The sequence below is a fragment of the Narcine bancroftii genome, chromosome 12 (assembly GCF_036971445.1).
Source record: "Narcine bancroftii isolate sNarBan1 chromosome 12, sNarBan1.hap1, whole genome shotgun sequence".
Taxonomy (NCBI): Eukaryota; Metazoa; Chordata; class Chondrichthyes; order Torpediniformes; family Narcinidae; genus Narcine; species Narcine bancroftii.
This window is the reverse complement of record NC_091480.1, coordinates 54,649,533-54,660,613: the sequence shown is the minus strand read 5'-3', so window position 1 is coordinate 54,660,613 and position 11,081 is coordinate 54,649,533. Positions and strand designations below refer to the sequence as shown.

The window sequence follows — 11,081 nt, the reverse complement described above, 5'->3', positions numbered from 1 at the left end:
CACCAACACTAATGAAAAGTATTCAATAATTGCCTAGAAGCTCAATTAATGCAGAGAGCAGAGTTGCGCATTACAATTTATTCCAATGTGTTACCACTCGTTAAACTAATCAATGTAAAAGTTTAGCAGTCGGCACAACATCGAGGGACAAAGGGCCTGTACTGTAGTGCTCTATGTTCTAAAAGTTATTTTATAGTGCACATGTAGTGATAAAGCATTTTGAATTCAAAATGAGCATCATTTTAAACATCAATTTATTCAAAATTCTACAGGAATACCTTGAAGTCAAAATGAAACTGGAGTCAATATAACAAAGTATAGTTTTTTAAAAATTGGATCTTTATCTTATTTTCAGATTAGCATTCCCTGCTGTTGCTGGGAGAAATGTATTCCACTTGCTCTCCTGCTGACAATTTTTTTTGCAGAAGTTTTCATTTTGCTCCAGGTTTGTCACCTGTGTGTTCTCAATTGCAAATTCATGGCACAAGGTTTTTGAAAAAGTGCTAGAAATCACTGGATATAAAGTCAGGACACATCACTTCCATCAAGATGTGGATCACTCTTTGCCTCGATGTACACCAACCCTCAAGGAAAAAGCACTGTCCACATTGTGATTTTCACCATAGCTACAAGGTTCGATCTGCAATTTACATCTATCACTGGTATCCAACCTTCTGTCAGTCACGGCAGACTGGAATCCAGCATTTAAGATACATGTCATCAGGGAAAAAAAAGCCAAGCTCAGAAAACTTATGAGACTTTGGATGCTGGAACTTGCAGCATTTGCCGCAGATGCAGAAATTGCGCATGACTTCTTGGCACAAATCTGTGCTATTGGCAGTTACGTTGTTGTCTTTGTACCTGACATTTTACAGTTTAATTCAGCACTGTTCATTCAAGATGCTCAGCAAGGAACTGCAAAAGAAAAACAAGTCATAGACAGAGGGAATTAAATGTAAAATTACCGATTCAGCCATCTCAGTGATTAAATTTCCATCAATTTAAAGGCATAAAACTATAAATAATGGAATTTTAACATTTTACTTCCCAAATTTCTTTCCACTTCTGAAGACAATATCGGTGTACTGGAATTTCTGTTGGTTCACCCAGCGTTGCCTTGCATGTAGGCACAAAACATCAACTATTGGGAAGCTTTTCTTGTGCAGGGACATCAAAACCAAACCTAATACAATTTCACACATGCAGTGACAGAAAGGGGCACTGATCAGGGTCAAGACCTCGTCCAATCTTTACAACCCAACCCCAGAAGTCACTCAGGAAATAAACTGGCAATTCCTTCTGCTATCCTAGCTGTGATTAGCACACTCACACTGGGACTTGTAGGCTATATAGCTCAACTAGTCATCTTAAAATGCACCAATTCTGGGAATGTCCCATTTTTATAAATAAAGAAAATAAAATAATGCTGAATAGTCCACTATCAAATGCAATTTACAATTTTGGAGAGGTTGGAGATTAATTAAAACCTGAAAATTTGTCTAATTTCTTTGACATAACACAAAAGGTTTCCATTTAGCCCACAAAGCCATTAGTCTCATTCAACTTCTCCCAGTACTCTCTGCAACCTTCTCTGTTACTTTCTTCTTCTTTGGCTTGGCTTCGCGGACGAAGATTTATGGAGGGGGTAAAAAAAGTCCACGTCAGCTGCAGGCTCGTTTGTGGCTGACCAGTCCGATGCGGGACAGGCAGACAAGCAGACAAGGGAAAATTGGTTGGTTGGGGTTGGGTGTTGGGTTTTTCCTCCTTTGCCTTTTGTCAGTGAGGTGGGCTCTGCGGTCTTCTTCAAAGGAGGCTGCTGCCCGCCAAACTGTGAGGCGCCAAGATGCACGGTTTGAGGCGTTATCAGCCCACTGGCGGTGGTCAATGTGGCAGGCACCAAGAGATTTCTTTAGGCAGTCCTTGTACCTTTTCTTTGGTGCACCTCTGTCACGGTGGCCAGTGGAGAGCTCGCCATATAATACGATCTTGGGAAGGCGATGGTCCTCCATTCTGGAGACGTGACCCATCCAGCGCAGCTGGATCTTCAGCAGCGTGGACTCGATGCTGTCGACCTCTGCCATCTCGAGTACCTCGACGTTAGGGGTGTGAGCGCTCCAATGGATGTTGAGGATGGAGCGGAGACAACGCTGGTGGAAGCGTTCTAGGAGCCGTAGGTGGTGCCGGTAGAGGACCCATGATTCGGAGCCGAACAGGAGTGTGGGTATGACAACGGCTCTGTATACGCTTATCTTTGTGAGGTTTTTCAGTTGGTTGTTTTTCCAGACTCTTTTGTGTAGTCTTCCAAAGGCGCTATTTGCCTTGGCGAGTCTGTTGTCTATCTCATTGTCGATCCTTGCATCTGATGAAATGGTGCAGCCGAGATAGGTAAACTGGTTGACCGTTTTGAGTTTTGTGTGCCCGATGGAGATGTGGGGGGGCTGGTAGTCATGGTGGGGAGCTGGCTGATGGAGGACCTCAGTTTTCTTCAGGCTGACTTCCAGGCCAAACATTTTGGCAGTTTCCGCAAAGCAGGACGTCAAGCGCTGAAGAGCTGGCTCTGAATGGGCAACTAAAGCGGCATCATCTGCAAAGAGTAGTTACACATGCCTATAAACTCCCCTTTGATTCTTTTTGCTGCTTACCTATGGCAAAGAGTGGTCAACCTACCAGAACTACTTTGGGAATACAAGAAGAAATCAAAGAATCTTGAACCCAGGACCCTGGAGCTGATAGGCAGCAGCACTTACTGCTATGGCACTGCACAGCCCTCAAGGGCCCTGTCAACCTTCCCACAACTGTTCTGATGTAGGTCCACAAAGTCAACATCAGCCAAGGATTAAAGTTGAAATCCTACTGGTTACTGGGCTCAATAATTATAAGCACAATATTTCATTTAATATTGATCCTTAAGGATTGCAGAATTGGACTAATGATTAGTAGTCTTTGCAAGATGAGCAAGGGAATTATGGCCACTGAAGAAATGAAAAACTTGCAGCATTATTAGCTCAACAGCTCACCACTGTCACCATTGGCCCTATCCACAAGCTATCCTGGAAGCACTGCAACAATCACATAAATGTTCCATGGAAGAATAAGTAGCTAATCTACCATCAAATCAGAACTTTTCTATTTCAGCAGTTATTCCCAGCAATACTAATAAAAACCTTTAAGCAGATAATAAATCTTAGGTTGCATTCATAAATAATCTATACAGCAGTTGAATGATACGTCTGCTTAGAAATTAATTTACAATTAAATTTTATTCCTTCCTTATAAAAAGATAAATTAGGAAAAAAAGCTATTGAATAACCCAAGGAGAACTTGTTCTTTCCCTAAAACATGGAAAGCACATGATATCAGTGTTGGAGGAATGGAAATCAAGTGACTTGTAGCAGCCTGGATAAACCACTTAAAATTAGTTTTAAATGAACAAAATTGATGCATTTTCATAAAACAGCAAGAATAGTGAGAGAAACCTATGAATTTTTGTTGATGCTTGCTGAAAGCACGCTATCATTTTCAGGACCAGTCAGATATTGCAGAAAAAAAATTTGCGCACATGACGTTTAGTTCAATTGATCAGTATATTAAGCAACTTTCTGCATTGTGATAGTAAAGATAAACACAAATGCAACTTATTTTACATAATGCCACCGTTCTTAAAACTGTTAAAGAAGGTAAAATGCCAGCTGTTTTGAGAAATTCCAATTGACCACAGAACACAAGCAGCACTAATCCAGCAATGCATGAAAACCTGACACACCATTTAGCCTAGTAATTTGGGAGTACTGTGGCAGTTGCAAGTTGTTTCACTTCAGACCTTGCCAAATCTAATCTATAAAAATATTTTGATGGAACCGCACACATATAATTTCACTCGATTCCAATATTTAACTTTCATTGCAAACAAGACAAAAAAAAGTTTTGTTTTAAACAATAACTTTGCACACCCAAAAACCAGATCTGAAGATTACAAGCAACAATGAAAGACATCATACAAAAGAAAAATACATTTCAGAAGTGCAGTCGTCACTTACCTGCACATGACATTCAATAGAAACACACAATTTAGATGAATCATGGCAGGATCATACTTGCAATCCATTCTCCATCCCCAACTACCCTACAATTGTTTGGTGTATTGTTCCCAAAAGAAACCAATACAACTCACAAGAGGCACAGCCAATTTATACCAATAACTGTAACAAATGACTGCAGATTATGGTAATGAAAGCAATTTCCTGTGGAGCTGCTCAGTCAGAAATTATTTTTTTTATATAAAAAAAGGATATTGGAATGGGAAGTGCTTCACATTTCCACTGGGAAAAAATGTTAACAATTAAACCACAGCAAGCAACAAACTTTTTTTTGACTGGTTTCCCCTTCACACAAGACAAAGTGGAACAAACAGACAGAAATGGTAAAAAAAAAGCAAGCAAGAAGCACACAAGAGCCTCTCAAAATTAAGTTAGCATGAAACTCTTTCCACACTACTACCAAAACCACATTTTGCCTTAGGGATCATGAGACTTTTTTTTAACTCAACATAACTTTAGTGGAAAGAGCAAAGGGCCAAAAAGTTTACTTGCAATTTAGCTCAAATATATTTATCCAGAGGCAAAATAGTTATTGATGCAAGCGTGGGGGAGAAAAAAAGCCCCATTTTTAAAATATCATCCAGGTCAGGGGTGGGAAACTTATTTTTAAAACTCACATTTCCACCATAAGTATTCCTTATGCCATGAGTGCTCTGTGATGAGTAAGGGATTGCTCGTGGGTGGAAATAAAAAGTTTGAAAACCACTGTTTCAATCGTCCCTAATTGACTCGTTATGTGCATGGTTTCATAACTCCAAAGGAAATGGACCAATAAGAATTTTTCTCAAACAAAATATTTCAGTAACAATCGGGTCTAGAGCAGTGATTCTCAACCTTCCCTTCCCAATCACATACCACCTTAAGCAATTCCTTACTCATCATAGAGCACCGATGGCATAGGGAATAGTTAAGGTGGAATGTGAGTTTAAAAAAAAATTGCCCACCCCTGATCTAGGCCCTGAAAAGATGTGGCCCTGAAGTAAAACCTTCACAAGGCATTAGAAAAATGATTGAACAAGTTTAACATCATTGTAAAATCAAATTTATAATTTAGTTGAAGCCGCACAGATATCCTATAATCTAGTCAGCTCCTCAATGCAGTTCCAAGATCCTTAACATTACATCTCAGATAACAATTTAAAACAAACTTGAGGAACAAAAAAAAAATCATATTACTCCAGGACTGCCTCAAATCTGACAGCATGAACATTGATTTTTCTCATTTTAGATAATCTTTACTCCCATCTGATTCCACCATTCCCACCTCTTCGTTACCTACCCTTGTACTTATTTTTCCCACCACCACCCCTTCCTTGTGGTTTCTCCCTCTACCTATCTCTCCATTTTGCACACCTTCTGTCTAATACTCTATTGCCTCTGGGTCCCTCCCCCAGCTTTTATATATACACACACATACATATAGTCAAACCACTGTAACCGGCAACCTCAAGCAACCAGCAATAAATAAATAAATAAACAAACAAACAGATAGATAAATAAATAAATAGATTGAAATAAGTTTAAAGTTGTAAAAGTAAATGTTCTCTAAAGTAACACATAAACCTTGGGTGAAGATGGGAGCCAATATCCAGCCAGCGGAGGGAGATCCTTGGTCGGGCTTTGCTCGTAGCAGCTGTTTGAATAAAGTTGTGTGAAATAGTAATGGGGGTCGCCCAAGATGAAGAGCTGGTTAATGCCGCTCGCCTTTGGGGTGACTCTCTTAAAGTGTCTCCTTATCTCTGCTGAGTAAGAGTCGCCCCAGTCAGAGGCTTTATCTGTAAACTTGGGGGATGGTGGGGAGATTAATTATCTATAATATTATTGTTCATCTTTCCGGCAGTTTCTTGGAGGGGGTGGAACCTGCAGATCCAGCAATGGTTAAATGTTTTCAAAGAATGTGACTGAAAATAAAATGCTTTAAGGTTTATATATTCATGCAAGTGCAGTTTGTTCAGTACAAGTTCAGAATAGTATTTGTCTTTGAAATTGTTTATTCTTAATGCAGATGTATTAGTTAGGCATTGTAGGAGCAAGTCTCAAGCAACTGAAAAAATTCACTTATCCCCATAGATGCCGGATACCAGTGGTTTTACTGCATGTAATGTCACCTATTCTATATCAGTCTTGATAAAGGGCTCAGACCCAAAACACTGATTGACCATTACTACTCATGGATGCTGTTTGACCTGCCGAAATCCTCCAGCAATTTTTTGTTTGGTCATGATTTCAGCAGCTTTTTGAGTTTCTCTTTATCAAGGACCCAACTGCTTGTAGGGGAGCACAAAAGTTCACATTTGTGACATTCAAGAAACTACAAATTCTTCTAGTAACCAGAGCAACATTGTCTTCTCAACGAACATAACCAAAAGAAGATTATTTGATCTCATTACTGAAATCTACAACTTCAGGTAACTCAATTTCTCCTTGTATCAGAATTGGCCACCTCTATTGTAATATTAACTCCAATTTTCCTTTCCCCAGTAGCATAGCTTGACCTATCGGGCATTTCTTCCATCTTAGCATTTCATATTTTATATATCTTAGTTTGTATTTTCACTAACTGCACTTATTTCACTTATTTTATGTTCCACAGAGAGTATCCTGTCTAGATGCATCACAGCTCAGATCAAGAAGCAAACGAACTCCACCAACTGTCTAGATCTCCCACTGTCTTGAGAAAGCTATTAAAGGATCACACTCCAGTCTCCCCACTTCCAGCAGGCAAAAGATACAGGACCTTGAAAACACAAACCTCAAGATTCAATGAGTTTCTTTCCTGCAGATATCAGACTCCTAAATGGACCCCTCATTGGTAAAAAGATACCTTTGGACTGTTTTAACTACTTTTCCCCATTCCCTGCACTTTTGTCTTTGTAAAATTATGCCTTGTACTTTGACTTACCGCAACATTATAACCTTCACTTTTGTTTTACTAGTGCTCCTCATCTTACAATGGGGTTACGTTCTGGCAAACCGCACCTACCATTTTTTAATGATTAAATTTTGAAAATCTTTACTCCACACTGAAGAAACCATTAATGTACACAGCTGAAAGCACACTGGGCATGAAGAATGTTTGAAGCATTGAACTAATATTAATTGCTGGATGGTGGGGATGCAAGAGAGTAGCTTACCGCATAATTATAAGCATGGGAACAGATCGGAATTCAAAATTGAAAGTAAAGCTTCAAAAAAAAAAATTGCAAGTTGGATGATTGTAAGTAGAGGAGCACCTGTATATTGCATTATCTGCTCCAAGTACAGGTTCATTTGGTAGATTGCATGCAAAATGAAGCTTTTCATTGCATATTAGCACATATGACAATGATACTCCCACCTGCCCCCCCCCCCCCAAAACAACTGTCCACATTAACTGCTAATCAAATATCTCTGCAGCAATCCTGGTCTCACTTTATCAGATTACTCCTTCTGGAACTTTCAAACATGCTGGAATCTATAGCAAAAAAACAAATTGCCATAGGAACTCGGTGCATCAACCAGTATCTGCAGAGACCAGGAAGAAAGTCCCAATGCAGTCTCAAATTAAACTTAAAAAAAAAATTTAGACATACAGCACAGTAACAGGCCCTTTTGGCCCAGAAGTCCGTGCTGCCCAATTTACACCCAATTGACCAACAACCCCTGTACATTTTGAACAGTGGGAGAAAACCAGAGCACCCTGAGGAAACCTTCACAGACACAGGGAGAGCATACAAATTCAAAGAAAGCACCAGATTTGAACCCATTGCACTAAATCACTACACTAACTGTGCTTCCCAAAGCAAATAGCAACAATAACCCACTACCATCTTGACCCAAAATATAAATTATCCCTTTGACTTAGGGTGGCATGGTTGGTGTAGCGGTCAGTGGAATGCCAGCAATCAGGATTGGGGTTTGAATCCAATGCTGTCTGTAAGGAGTTTGTATGTTCTCCCCGTGTCTGTGTTGGTTTTCCCCAGGGTCTCTGGTTTCCTCCCACTGTTCGAAATGTACTGGGGGTGGAGGTTAATGGGGTGTAAATTTGGAGGCACAGACTGCGCCAAAATAGGTTGTTACCATGCTGTATGTCTAAAAAAATTTAAATTTGACTCCACAGATGTTGGCTGGCCCAAGTTCTCTCTCAGTTCCAACAGTCACCAACCTTCAATATTTACTTCCCATAGCTACTGAGAGTTTCCAGCATTTTAAAATTATATTTGATCGTAAATTTATTCATTTTTCAAAAATAACTTGCTGTTATTTCAAAAATAACAGTTTATGCTGTACTAAGTATGTAATTAATTGTCTTGAAAACACGTGCAATTTTCTTTCTATACCAGTGGATCAGACACTTCCACTAGTGCTTGATTCAAGGTTTTACTCAATGTGGAAATGCTCACAGGTCCAACATAACAACCATAGGTGAAATTAAGTCATCATTTTGTAAGCTACTTCAGTCTTGTAGCCTTTCTTATGCTGTGGACCTGTGAATAGTCTCAAGTGGTTTCAGTTTTAGAGATACATTATTAAACTTTCCTATAGTTTTTCTATGCTTAAAATGCCATCATTTAAAATACTCAAGTTAATTCACATTAATTCCAAAAGAGAAATCACCGATGAAGTAATCAACCAAAAATATTGGCTTTCTTTCTGCACAGATGCTGCCTGATCAGATCATTTCCAATGTTATTTTTTAAATTTAGCATTCACAGGTTTATCCATTTCAAATACAACTAAGTTACAACTCCCATCATGCTACAACTTCTAGAAATTGTAATAGGCAATATTAGCATATCCAGTGTTTTAAAACGTTGATCTTCCCCCTTCCAACACTCTTAGTAAAATTACAGAAACATCTGAAAACACCAAGAATACAGGACTGCATTCCATAAGCATTTTTGCATTTCTGCTTCACATTTTATAACTTTTTAAATCAAGTGAATAGTTGTAAACTGCAAATGGTTTAAAACTAAGAACTAGTAATTTGTTTAAAATTAAAAGCTTTTAAATATATTTGTACCAAAAAACCCCACCAATTTAAATTGTGCATGAAGACTCAAACATGCAATTAGCAGAACTTGCTTGTCTTGTGCACAGGGTTATTTTCCAGTGTAATTTTCCTAAATTAACACAAAAGATTGCATGTTGCAAAAATAAATTCTGAATACCGAACATAAAATTTCTTAAATTTGAGGTGTGGATGATTAGAAGCAAAAAGTTTACACCTCCTTGTCTTTATTCACCTTAGTGGCCAAAGCTGAAAGGGAAAACAGTGGGGCTACAGTATATGGCTAAATACTCTACCAGAATGAAGTGCAAGGATGACAGGAACTGCTGCATATTTTAAACATTCACTTTGGGAAGAGAAGTTGTGTTCACAGTTGCACAGCATGGTCACAACAACTGAAAATGATGGGATTACACTTACAAACGCAGAAGGTGCTTCAACTTTTAAAAAACACAAAGAAAGAATTGTGGAACAAAAGGCAGTCAATGCAAGCCTGTGACACAGTGGGAAAGATGAAAACAGAGAGGGAGAAAAATAGTTAGAACAAGATTTAATGAGCAACGCCAAAGGAGATCACCTGTAAATGATAGGAACTGAGAATTTACTCCCATTCTAAAATAAATACAAGTTACTGGGGTCTTGATTTACAGTTTTGGATATCCCAATTATTGCATCCTTCCTTCTTCCACTATCAACAGACCAATAGAAAATAAACTGCATTCGAAAATTAACAATTAAATGGAGTTAAACCCAATTATTTGCAAGATCGTGTGATTTGCCAATCAGGACTGAATCCCTCCAGATTGCAGCTGTTAGAAGCAGCAGGAACCTCACCAACGCGCTCCCTGCATTTCAGGCTGTAATGGCGCCTTTAGGCCTCGGCTTCCTGTTCCCAAGTAAAGCGCCTCCCAGCCCGTGAACAAGCCCGGACTCTGTCCGTGCAAGGAACACGCAGTTTCACAGCATCACCCAACCCAGAAGGTTAACGCTCACGAACATTAGAGCTCACAAACCAGGGATGGGTTTACCTATCCAGCACAGATCAGCTCCGTCCCTCACGGCTCCGTCACAAAGAGGTTCTACGCAAGTCCTCCCAGTCAAGGGGAACTTGGTGACAAAGACCGTCAAACCTGGTCCTCCGAGCCAAGAGAGGCTCCAACTCTCTCTCTCGCTCTCGCTCACTCACTCACACAGAACCCGGTCAATATCAAACAGCAAACGTTAGTTTTCAGTTGGAACCGGACGTTTCAGCGGACTTGGCACCGTTTGAGGAAATGCACCATTCTCTCCAAAGGACTTTCCAGTAAAATTATTAACCTTTGCATTTTATCTGGCGCTTTCTCGAGACTAAGATTCGAGACCAATTCATTTGGAATAGGTGATAAATTTACCAAAGTGCTTTTGTACACAAAATATGAAAACGTTGAGTAGACTTGTGGGAACCAAGGAGTTAAGTAATCATGGAAAAGTACAAAGAATGTCAGAGTAGAACAAAATGGATAAACCACATTGGTAGGAATGATGAGTCATAAGGGTACACAGGAGGTGTTGATTAGAACAGAAGATTATGGCCAAGACGAGAACAAAGAAATAATTGGAAATATCTGGGGTATGGATTGACTTCTGATCAAAACAACAGGATGTTCTGGCTTTGGGGATTAAGATAGGAGGTCTACACCATAGATAATTGCAGAGCAGGAAATTGCTTGAGATAAATCTTATGCAAGGAGCCTATCAAAGAAAGCCAACTCTTGGTTGGTGTGACAATGTTGATCTTTCTATATAAACAGAAGAGACTGGACGGTAGGAGTCAGTCTTGGGAAATAGTTCACTGAGAAGGTGACCTATGAACTAACGACTGAACCTTTAAAGCTCTGTTAAGCTTTATTCTTGTGCTATGTAATAAACTGATTGTGAAACCGAATACCTTCTCCTATCACTTCATTCACTGAGCACACTCAGCTGACACGTAGACCAAGTTGAGGGTAGGGTAA

The 11,081-nt window shown here is 39.4% G+C and overlaps 1 long non-coding RNA gene across 2 annotated transcripts; it reads right to left on the bottom strand.

Annotated features, from left to right (window-relative positions):
* Window positions 1-237: 237 nt before the first annotated feature.
* On the bottom strand, window positions 238-10,413 carry LOC138746983 (uncharacterized). 2 transcript variants are annotated; one of them, XR_011347222.1, is made up of 2 exons: window positions 9,922-10,413; window positions 238-915 (listed from the first exon to the last, which is right to left on the bottom strand). It is a non-coding gene; the product is annotated as an uncharacterized lncRNA (long non-coding RNA). The 2 variants fall into 2 exon arrangements; XR_011347221.1 differs by having other exon boundaries at window positions 10,116-10,413.
* Window positions 10,414-11,081: the final 668 nt, after the last annotated feature.